The sequence below is a fragment of the Aquarana catesbeiana genome, linkage group LG03, assembly GCF_042186555.1.
Source record: "Aquarana catesbeiana isolate 2022-GZ linkage group LG03, ASM4218655v1, whole genome shotgun sequence".
Taxonomy (NCBI): Eukaryota; Metazoa; Chordata; class Amphibia; order Anura; family Ranidae; genus Aquarana; species Aquarana catesbeiana.
The window spans coordinates 611277817-611289102 of NC_133326.1; positions in this window are offsets into that span (position 1 = coordinate 611277817).

Here is an 11286-nt window from a genome sequence, read left to right on the forward strand (position 1 = left end):
TTTTTCTTCATGACTCTAATTGTTCCCTAAACTAGACAGAACAGCGAGCTTATTTTCGTGGGAATTCAGTCAAATATTTCCTAGAAAGACTTTGCTTAGCTTTAATAATGTAATGAGTTCCAGGTCTGGATATAAAGCATTTGTATGAAATTATTTGAAATAAAGGTTTATTAATAACGAGGACCATTTATGAGTATTTATTGTGCCTCTAGTATATAACATTTGGTGACTTTGATTTACAGATGGAAACTAGTGGTCGAGTGTTGTACCGTGTTAGCTACGGGTAGTAGTAGGAAAGTAAAATTTATGAGGCACATTTCATGTGGTTAATGGAATATATTTTAAGGTTCGAGCTTTCCGAAAAATCTAAGAAGGCTATTTAGATTTTGTGTAAATCTTGGGTGAAAGTTGTGTGAATCTTTTTTAAAAAACATTTAAAAATAAACTTTCTAACTGTTTTCAGGAGCTTGATCCCGTAATTTTCTTCTTCGGGCATGATTTCATACAAACAAGTGAAAATCACACATATATATATATGTGTATACGACTTGTATTTCATCCACGAATCAAACAACTTTCTACAATGATTCTATTAGAGAATGTGTGAATCTTGAGTGAAAGTTGTGTGAATATTGAAAAAAATATATAAATAGACCTATATTTTCAAGAGCTAGGCTACCCTGTACAGTGCACATCAAAGAACACATACTGATAAAACCACTGTACTTATGTATATACACAGTATAAATGATTGATAAATATATCGTATTGTGCATATATAACTTTTTATGTATTTGTATGAAATTATGCCCCGAAGAAGGAATTTAAGTTGTGTATAAAGACCCTTAACTAAGATTTTTATATAACTTTCAACCAAGATTCACACATTTTCTAATTTGATTAAATTGGAAAAATGTATGAACACTGGATGAAAGTTACATTACTTGCTCAGTAATTGTGGTCTCCCAAACAGAGCTGGGACAAGGGGTGGGCAGGAGGGGCAGTTGCCCTGGGCACTCTGATATCATGTAAGGTAGGAGGGTGCCATGAGGAGATTGCAGGGGAGGGGATTTGTGTTAGAGGGGGAATTTGGGGGGCAGCAGGTGGTAAGAATTGCTCTAGGAGGGGAATTTTGGGGGGTGTGCTAGGAGTGGTGATTTAGGGGGATTTGTGTTGGGAGGGGGGATGAGGGAAGAGGATTTTTGCTAGGAGAGGGGATTGGGGGGGTTGTGCTAGAAGAGGTGATATGGTGTGGGGGGGGTGAGATTGTGTTAGGATGGGAATTTTCTTTTGGGGGGGATTCATGCTAGTAGGGTAAATTTGGGGATGGGGGAAATTTTGCTGAGATGGATGGATTTGAAGTTTGGGGAGAGAATGTGTACTTGGAGGGGAAATTTTAGTGGTAGAGGATTTATGCTAGGAGCGGTGATTTTTTTTTGGGGGGGGGGGCATTTGTTTTGGAAAAGGGGGGGATTTCAGCAGGAGGGGTAATTTGCACTGGGAGGAGGGGGGTTTATGCTTAGGGGTAATTATGCTGATTAGTGCTCAGTTTTTTGGGGAGCTTTTTTTGCTGACACATAATGCTCATGCATATTGGAGGGGGGGGGGCAGTTTAAAATGTTCGCCCTGGGCTCTAGATGACCTTATCCCAGCTTTGCTCCCAAACCTTTTTTTTAGTCACCAATCAATACACATGCACACAAAAGTATTCACTGGAATCCCCCTAACTTTATTGTAACTAATTGTAGCCACATTTACACTTAGCCGCTATGAAAACACAGTCAGAATCATGTGTAGAGCCCGCGCTTTCAAAAATGTGACAAAACGCACAATATGCGTGTAGTTATTTCTTAACGGCACCCCAAACCCGCTGCGATTAGTTTTTTGGTGCATTTGTCATGCATAGGGCAGTCCATTCAAATCAATGGGCTGCCTTATGTGCGGAAATGCGTGAAAGTTACACATAAAAACCCACAACTGGGAATATGAATTCCCGTTACATGAAGTGTGAGAGGGACCTAATCATGCAGATTTTAACTGACACCAGGAAAAGGAAAGCACTGCACACTGACCAATGTTTTTTCTTATGTTAAGCAACGCCTGCATAACAACAGAATTAGCAAAAAGTGTACATGCAGAACTACATGACCCTTTTTCAGTGTAAGAAAACTGAATGTTATGAGAGGACTGTGGACATTAGATGACCGTTGCCTGGTCATGTTAATCAGGGGACAATAGGGATATCCAAGAGGCCAACAAAACCCAGTGGCATAACTAGAACCTTCAGGGCCCCGATGCAAGAAACCATGAAGGTCCCCCTGACCCCCAGACAGGGATCTTTCCCCTGAGCTCGGTGGCGGAACACCAAGGCCCGGTCACAAGTGGGTGGCTGCATATAAAGGAACCGATTTCTCCATTTCCCCCCGCTTCTCCTGCTCTCCCTCCCACAGGCATTCAGCAGCTGCAGGAGGAAAATTGAGATATCCATTTCTCTATGTCAGTGTTTCTCAATCATTTTCCAGTCAGGGCACCCTTGAAGTACACCCCTGCTACACTGCAACCACCCTGCAACTGTGTGCATTGCATGCAGTTGCAGCATAGTGATGAGGAGGCAACATAATGCCTTACCTTTTTTTTGCTGCATTTTTTTGCTGGTACTATGAACAAGCAAGAAAAAAAATTAGTTCTGATTGTACACATATAGGGGGTCAGGATTAAACACGCATACATACATACATACATGTAAAACACACACACACACATATACATACATAAACATATATGCCGCTCCTCCTATCGAGGTGAGGGTCCCCTGCAGCCTGGGGCCCGGTCGCAATGGTGACCTCAGTGGCCCCTATACTTCTGCCACTGCCAAAACTTCAGGCCACAGCTTTCTGCAAGGCAGTGGTGGTCAACTTTCTTAGTAGGGTGCCTTAAGTGTTTCCCCTGACATTGCCCAAGGGCTGCATATATTATTGAGTGTCTGAGATAGCAGACACAAAACAGGATTTGGTCAGAGACTATGGGCATGATGCAAGAGACTTAGACTGGACTACGGTTGCCACGTCATCCCTTTAAAACTGGACATATACTAATTACACAGGTTCTGTGGTTGATTAAGGTGGTAATTAAACTCACTTGGGGCCTTATCTGCAATAAATTAGCCTCAGAACCTGTGTAATTCATATGTGTTTGGGTTTAAAGGGATGAGGTGGCAACACAGATGAGTGTCCCCAGGACTTTGAGGTCCACACAAGTGTGCCAAAGGGCTGCCAGTTGCGCACCAGGGCTGTAGGGAAAAATCTTCCGGATAGAGTAGGTTCTCAGGGGTGAGAGACTAATATTACTCATAAAATTTGTATTGCATGTATCTACTGATCGTATATACTTTACATAGACATTGTATAGTAGTGAAATATGTTTCTATGTGTTAACCTGAGAAATGAGAGAGGTATGCACATTCTCGCTGGCAGAGATGGATTAAAGCTGGCCATACATGGATTGAAATTCGGCCAGCTCAGCAGGAACCGGACAAATTTCCATCTATGTATGGACATTCTATTGATCGACTTCTCATGAACTGGCTTGTTGGAAAATTTTGCTTAGATCATTGCATGCAACCATCATCGGCAACAGCACTGATCAGTGTATTCTGACAATGAGGAAGTCCTGCTGTCACAATATAGTGACACAGTGGAAAGGATTCCTCCATCCACCTCGAATGTGTGGATGGGGAAATCACCTGCTGAACGACCGAAACTGAACAATGTATAGGCAACTTTAGATAGATTGGGGCCCAAGGCTCTCCCCACCTCCTCCCCCATCTCTTGGATTGATATTGATAAGGATTGCAATAGACACGGAAAAATTACGTGTGCATTTTCTGTACTGGCATAGCCCACCAACTGCCTACAAATACATCTTCTCTTGCGGCGTGACAGGCAGGTAGGTGCACAGCTTTGACTATTTGCATTATGCAGCTGGTTTACTACAGGAATATAAAGCTTGTAGCTGGACCCCCTAAACATCCCTTTCAGCACTTACAGTGAATATATACCCCTGTTAAAATGTCAGGTTTCTGTGATGTAAAAAAATGAGACAAAGATAAATCATTTCAGAACTTTTTCCACCATTAATGTGACCTATAAACTGTCCAACTCATTTAAACCACAAACTGAAATCTTTTAGGTGGAGGGAATTAAAAATAAAAAAACAAAAATAATATGGTTGCATAAGTGTGCACACCCTTACACTAATACTTTGTTGAAGCACCTTTTGATTTTATTACAGCACTCAGTCGTTTTGGGTATGAGTCTATCAGCATGGTACATCTTGACTTGGCAATATTTGCCCATGAATTCAGGTCTGGGCTCTGGCTGGGCCATTCCAAAACTTTAATCTTCTTCTGGTGAAGCCTTCCTTTTGTTGATTTGGATGGATGCTTTGGGTCGTTGTCATGCTGAAAAAATGAAGTTCCTCTTCATGTTCAGCTTTCTAGCAGAAGCCTGAAGGTTTTGTGCCAATACTGACTGGCATTTGGAACTGTTCATAATTCCCTCTACCTTGACTAAGGCCCCTGTTCCAGCTGAAGAAAAACAGCCCCAAAGCATGATGCTGCCACCACCATGCTTCACGGTGGGTATGGTGTTCTTCTGGTGATGTGCAGTGTTGTTTTTGTGCCGAACATATCTTTTGGAATTATTGCTAAATGTTCAACCTTGGTTTCATCAGACCATAATACATTTTCCCACATGCTTTTGGGAGAATTCAGATGTGTTTTGCAAAATTTAGCCTGGCTTGGATGTTATTCTTCATAAGAAAAGGCTTCCGTCTTACTACTCTACCCCATAGCCCAGAAAATGAAGAATACGGGACATTGTTGTCACATGTACCACACAGCCAGTACTTGCCAGATATTCTTGCAGCTCCTTTAACATTGCTGTAGGCCTCTTGGCAGCCTCCCTGACCACTTTTCTTCTTGTCTTTTCATTAATATTGGAGGGACGTCCAGTTCTTGGTAATGTCACTGTTGTGCCATATTTTCTCCACTTGATAATGACTGTCTTCATTGTTTTCCATGGTATATCTAATGCCTTGGAAATTATTTTCTACACTCTCCTGACTGATACCTTTTAACAATGAGATCCCTCTGATGCTTTAGAAGCTCTCTGCGGACCATGGCTTTTGCTGTAGGATGCGACTACGAAAATGCCAGGAAAGACCTATTAGAACAGCTGAACTGTATTTGGGGTTAATCAGAGACACTTTAAATGATGGTAGGTGTGTACTGACTCCTATTTAACACGAGTTTTAATGTGATTGCTTAATTCTGAACACAGCTACATCCCTAGTTATAAGAGGGTATGCACACTTATGCAACCACATTATTTTATTTTTATATTTTTACTCCTAAACTCCCCCCTAAAAAATTTGTTGTACAGTTTATAGGTCACATTGAGGAAAAAGGTGGAAAAGGTTGTGAAATGATTTATCTTTGTCTTGTTTTTTTATATCACAGAAACCTGACATTTTAACAGGAGTGTGTAGACTTTTTGTATCCATTGCATTCGACTGCAAAGTTATGCATGGTATCCACTGTGATACTGTGAATCAAGTTTGGTATGGACTGTGGATCCACAGTTGATACCCTGCATAACTTTGCAGTTAGATGCTGTGATATAGGTACTGAAAATGAGGTTCTTTTGGGTCGGGCTGGCCCGTGTGATCTTGTGTATTCATGTGATGTTGATGCATGGCCTGACAGATTAGAGATGGGGCATCTGGATTTTTAAACAAATGGCTGATGAAATTGTATATGTACTTTTGATATAGTGGCATATCGGTAATCCCGAGGAAGATAAAGATATTAAAATGTGTTGGCTTACCAATTCAGAGGACTAAGGTGAAGAAATAAAACAGAATTTATGTGTATATAGTCCTGCCTGGGTTGAAAACTGGGGCACAATGTAATATTCTGTAGAAACTTTCTACAAAAGTAAGTCAGTTATTTGTTTCTAAATATATGATATGTTTTAATAATGTCAGTTATTTGTTTCTAAATATATGATATGTTTTAATAATGTCAGTTATTTGTTTCTAAATATATGATATGTTTTAATAATGTCAGTTATTTGTTTCTAAATATATGATATGTTTTAATAATGTCAGTTATTTGTTTCTAAATATATGATATGTTTTCATAATGTATATATAAAACATTTAAAGAAAAAAATGTTTTAACTAGAATATAAATTCTGTAGCCCTGAAAGTCCTATTGGAGGAATGTAGAAAGTAAAAGTTGCATTTTCTAGAAAAAGAGGTACACTTTACCATTCGTTATTATAGAGACCCTGCCAATAGACCTAATAGCTTAAAGTATAGTTAAAGGCAGTTTTTTTTCTTTTTGTTTTGGATAGAGGGGAGATGGATTAGAACTCTTATCCTTTTTTATTGCTTTATTTATCTGTGCCCCTGTTTAGGAGATTCCCCCTCTCTATTTGTCCTGTTTACCATTATCATTGAAAGTGAAAGTAAAAGAAAATCCCAAATTTTGGGTTGTCCCCAGAAAAGTAACAGAGGGGCAATCTTCCAATGGGGACACTAGTTCTGGTGCGCTGGGGGTCCCCAAGGAATTCCCTTCATTTTCAGGGATTTCCTCTCACTTCATGTTGGGCTATGGGACAGGAGATGAAGGAACATCTCCTCAATGGGACACAAATGGCGAAAAAGAATCTGGCAGGGGTTATAACCCTCCCTTGCTCTATCCAAAATGAAAAACAAAAAAAAAAGTTTTGCCTATAGTTCTACTTTAATCTTAAAATGTAAAGTAATACAGCATTACTTGTAGTCACTATTGCTATTCTGGACAATAATTTGAATTATTATTTGCAGAGTTTTAGGTTCTAGAAAAAATGAGAAGTATCTGACACTTCTGTAATTGCCATTAACCTATTTGCTTAAGTTTCCCCCGACTGTATGGCTTACCCTTGCTCGTCCAACATTCTTAGCAATATCAGATGTCATATTATGAGGCTGTATGTGGGAGCCGCTGTCAGAGCCTGCTGATGTAGAGGAAGAATCAGACACACCCAGAAATGTCAGATTCCTCTTTTTTTCCAATGTCTATATCTCTACAGTTGACAAATATATTCATCTTTGAGTACGATGCACACCATACTCAAAGTTTATTGCAGTAGGTGTTTTATATGATCTTTTGGTTGATTTTTTTTCACTAAGCACAAGATACACTGCTTTTTAAAATATAACCCACTGTAAGTAAATCTGTATTTTCTTACCTTTTAAAATGACACTTTAAGGTCTGGTGACAGGGTCCCTTTAAAGTGTATCTAAAATGCTTGTATTATAATTTCCATGTCTATTTATTGCTATGACAGATGTGTTTTAATCAAAATAGAACAAAAACACTACATGTTGGTCTACATATGTTCTGGATGAAAATACACAGATGGGAACAGTGACACAGGCTAGAACGGCGGAGATCTCATTTACTCATGTGAATTTTCTTGTGTATTTAACAGCAACATTGGAACTTTTTGGCACATCACAAAGTGAGAGGCTGCAGCAGGGGCTGATCTGTAACAGACATTTGTGAACACAGCCAAGTTGTGCGCAGACATCAAGATTGATACAACGGTGTCATTTCTAAGCCACCACCTCATTCAAGGAAGTAGATGCTAGCCCTGGATAACGTTTGTAAAATGGTGGTGCCGTCCGTCTCTAGAAATTCTGATCCTTGTGAGCGGTAATAAATACTAAATATAAGTGTTACACTTAATAATGGAAACATATCAGATGCTACGTCCCTTTAATATTGTACATGTGCTGTAACTAAAAATCACAATCGCTGACTAATTTTACCTCCATGCTGGAAATCTTCAGTGTAATATGTGTTTTACCAGTACCCTATACCTTACTACAATATGTAGCTACCTTCAAAGGCTTCAATTGTATAAGAATAATATGTTTGATTCATAGCATCACAATTAGGCCCCTTTCACACTGGGGCAGTGGGTGCGTCGGCGGTAGAGCGCCGTTATTTTTAGAGGCGCTTTACCGCCAATTTTGCGGTGATATTCGGTCACTGGCGGGGCGCTTTTACCCCCGCTAGCAGCCGAGAAAGGGTTAAAACCAGCCGAGAAAGGGTTAAAACCACCCGCTAAGCGCTGCTGCAGCGATTTGCCAGCAGTATAGCCGCGCTGCCAATTGATTTCAACGGGCAGGAGCGGTGGAGGAGTGGTATACACACCGCTCCTTCACAGCTCCAAAGATGCTGCTAGCAGAATTTTTTTTAGCGTCCTGCCAGCACATCGCTCCAGTGTGAATACCCTCGGGCTTTCACATTGGAGAGACAGCAGCGGCTTTTTCAGGGCGCTTTGCAGGCGCTATTTTTAGTGCTGTAGTGCCTGCAAAGCGCCCCAGTGTGAAAGGGGTCTAAGGGATGTGCCTTTATTTGAAAGGTTATTGGCAACAGATGCAGGCTTAGCAATGTGCAATAAGGACATAAAAAAGTTACCTAATAATAATAATACCTAATAACTAAATGTAGTGATATAGTTACATATATTACATATATTTATAGTTATATATACGGGGGAAGTCTAGCTCAGTGGTAGATGCATTTTTCAGTGAGTCTACAGCAAACAGGAACTTCAGGTTTTAGGGCGTGGTAGCCCACTTTTGTTAAAAGTAACAAAATGAAAGTTCATACATTTATGGGTTGCCCCACACAGGGGTTCTTCTCCAGAAAAAATACAACAAATGAAAATGCCAAGCCATCTGGGTCTCAAGGCTCACTCAGCCTTGGTCGCAGTATCATGCTGCACAGGCCCACTCCTGGCCTCTAGGAAGGGATTCTCCTCACCCTCCAGGCTTTCACACTCCTCTGAGACTCACAGTCCCCTCTGGTGCCCAGGACTCTCTCTTCCCGTTGTCCCAGATATGGTCTCCCTGACTCTCTCAGCTGGCCACTGACCTGGAACCTCTCCCACATGGAGTGCAGTCTCGAGGTTATGGACTTGGTTCCTAAACAGGAGCACACTTTCCTCCTGGCTGCAGCAACTGCTCCAACACCAACTCCTACTCCACCTTCCTGAGCTATGCTCAGATCTGCCTTATAACAAATGTGTGCACCTGGACACACACACACACAACCTGCAGAATTTCTGGAAAATCTGGACACAAGACTGAACACTCCATCCCACCCAATGTTCTTTGAAGTCTTCAAGTCTCCAGCCCCGGTCAATACTTACCAAATCCAGAGAAAACATAAAACATAATTTTCTCTGCTCACAAAGCTTTTGCCTGGAGCTTCTCAAAATGACTCTTTGAGAGTCCTGTGTCCATTTTAAACTCAACGTCACATTTTTTTTGCAACAACCCATGCAATCCATGCATACAAGGAAATGAAAACAAATAGGTTCAGAAATGAAGTTATGTGGAATAAAATTGAATGACACAGAGAAAAAGTATTGAACACCTGAGGAAAGGGAGGTGCAAAAAGCCATATAAAGCCAAGACACCAGCTGAAATCTATCAGTAATTAGAAAACAATCCTGCTCCTTGTCAGTGCAAGTTAATATCAGCTGGTTCAGTCTCCACTGATGGCCTATAAAAAGGTGTCTCATTACCAAGGTGTCACATAAGAAACATCTCATGATGAGTAAAAGCAAATAGCTCTCTCAAGACCTTCGCCACCTTACTGTTGCAAAACATACTGATGGCATTGGTTACAGAAGAATTTCTAAAATTCTTAATGTTCCAGTGAGCACTGTTGGGGCCATAATCCGGAAGTGGAAATATCATAATTTCACCATAAACCAGCCACGACCAGGTGCTCCTCGCAAGATTTCTGACAGAGGAGTGAAAAGAATTATCAGAAGAGTTGTCCAAGAACCAAGGACCACTTGTGGAGAGCTTCAGAAAGACCTGAAATTAGCAGGTACAATTGTTTAAAAGAAAACAATAAGCAATGCACTCAGCCGCCATGGCCTGTATGCACGCTCACCACGCAATACTCCATTGCTGAGGAAAAGGCATGTTGAAGCTCGTTTAAAGTTTGCTGCACAACATTTAGACAAGCCTATGAAATGCTAGGAGAATATGGGCAGATGAGAACAAAATTGAACGCTTTGGATGCCATATTACACACTATGTTTGGAGGTTAAATGGCACTGTACATCACCGCAAAAACACCCCCATACCAACAGTGAAGTTTGGAGGTGTGGGGCTGTTTTTCAGCATACGGTACTGGCAATTTCATATTAATGAAGGAAGGATGAATGGAAAAATCTACCAAGACATTCTTAATAAAAATCTGCTGCCATCTACCAGGATGATGAATATGAAACGAGGGTGGACATTTCAGCAAGACAACGATCATAACACAAAGCCAAGAAAACTGTCAACTGGTTTCAAAGAAAGAAAATAAAGCTAATAGAATGCCCCTGCCAATCACCTGACTTGAATCCAACAGAAAATCTATGGAAAGAACTAAAGATCGGAGTTCATAGAAGAGGCCCACGGAACCTTCAAGATTTGAAGACTGTGTAGAAGAATGGGCCAAGATCACACCTGAGCAATGTATGCAACTAGTTTCTCCATACAGGAGGCGTCTCGAAGCTGTCGTTACCAACAAAGACTTTTGTACGAAGTATTAAATAAATTTCAGTTATCATGTTCAATACTTTTTCCCTGTGTCATTCCATTTTATTACACATAACTTCATTTCTGAACTTACTCGTTTTGGTGTCTTTGTATGTATGGATTGCATGGGTTGTTACTGACATGTGGTGAAACTTTCATGTCAATAGCAACTTTAGAAATATATTTACCAAAAAAATGGTGACGTGTTCAATACTTATTTTACCTGCTGTATATATCTATATATATATAGATCTATATATATAGATCTATATATATATAGATCTATATATATAGTAAGCAAGTAAGATGTGCACTCAGGAATGCAGGCTTTATGTAATTTAAAACTCTACAAAGTCTCCAGGCTCCAGGGCCCACACAGAATGGATCTGAACATTTTTTCACTGCATTGGTCAAACTGAAAATTCATACTGATCTACAGTATCAGCTTAATGAAAAGCTAAACAGAAGCAGATATTTGGGGGTAACATTTACTACGCTAAAAAGGAATAACAACATTACTTTTTAAAGTATGATTTAATCCTGACAAAAATAAGAAAAATAAAAAATCTGCAAAAACAATTCACGTTCTCTTCAATGTGTTACAGCACCTATATGGTGCTAATG